Consider the following 1,394-nt stretch of genomic DNA (forward strand, 5'->3'; position numbering starts at 1 on the left):
AACCTCCTGGAAAGTACCTAAACTCTCAAACTCTTCCAAATTTAACTCTCTAGGCCAACCGCCACAAACCACTACTTTTCTCGCTCCGTACCCCTGCTTTTTTCTTTCTTCGTTCGCTCTCAGTCCCGCAACCACGAAAACCCACACCCCAAACCCACCAAGGTTCTTGCAGGCTACCAGCAAAGACACAAAGCCTTAAATGGCTATGTCTGCGTTAAAGATCACGTCACATAATCATCTGCCTGTAGTCTTCGGCAGTTGGAGGGTGAGTTCTAACTCCCTCCTTGGTGGTCACTCCACATCCATAGTTTAATTTTTTCGCCATCAGTCGACGCGTGATCTCATCATATTAGTCCTTCTCGCGAAGGACAATTGGAGGCACCTTTGACCTCCGTTCACTTTGCTGCTGGGCGGCAGGGGTGGCCTGCTTTTTCTTATCGCTGTTGTCTTCTGGCTGGCTAGTCTTAGTCTGGGCTCCTCTGCGAGGGTCCCTCCTTTGTCCCGGATCTGTGGACAAGTTTTGTGTTTTAGAATTGTCCTCGCTGGAGGACACAGGCCTAGCTCGCTTATAGCCTCATAGCCCTCGCCGTCTGAGAAGTCCGTCACCAGGCCCCTGCCCTCCTTGGCGGCAATTGAGGGAGCTGCCGCCTCAGCGGGTCCCTCAACTGTTTCGCTGTCACTGGTGGTGGAGGCTGCGGTCTCTTCCATTCTTTCCTCCGCAGCCATCTCCTGCATTTTGGAGTTCTAGGCGGCTAACAGCGTTTCCGCTTTCACCGCCCGGTCTCTCCAAAATGCAACCTCCAGCATCGTTGTATCCAATTTTGCCTCGAGCGCCACAAAGCTCCTCAGCACCTCCTCTGCGAGCACTGCGTTGGACTCCTCCATGTCCTGCAACACACAATTCAAAAGAAAAGCTCAAAGTTTCAGCACCAGCTGTATAAACGTGCTGAAAAGCACACTAAAAGCAGCGTAATTCAGGAACTTTACGCAAGCCAAGAATGGTAAACCCTTGTACAGTTTTTACTTCAACTTCCAACACTGTGGCTCTGCAGAGCGCGATGCGTAGCACGATGTTTATCTGTCAAAGTATGAACTCTGTATGATCTCTTTTGTCTGGTTATCGTCGTCGCTTATATAATTTCCCCTAGGTAACCCAGATGGTTCTCGAAATCTCCGTTACAATACTGTAACGGAAATGGCCTGGGGTACTCACGTTTGGAATGGGTGATCGAAATTCATGGTATTTCAGTAAATGGGAGCCCCCTTTGGGCCTCATTTACTGTCAAATATGACACTGACAAGCGGGAAATTTCGCACCTGGACTGGAGATTTTGAGAACCTTCTGGGTTACCTGGAGGAAACTATATAAGCGACGACGAGAACCATGGGGAGTC

This window comes from Dendroctonus ponderosae, unplaced genomic scaffold (genome assembly GCF_020466585.1).
Source record: "Dendroctonus ponderosae isolate FM_Combo_2020 unplaced genomic scaffold, Dpon_F_20191213v2 Dpon_F_20191213_5, whole genome shotgun sequence".
Lineage (NCBI taxonomy): Eukaryota > Metazoa > Arthropoda > Insecta > Coleoptera > Curculionidae > Dendroctonus > Dendroctonus ponderosae.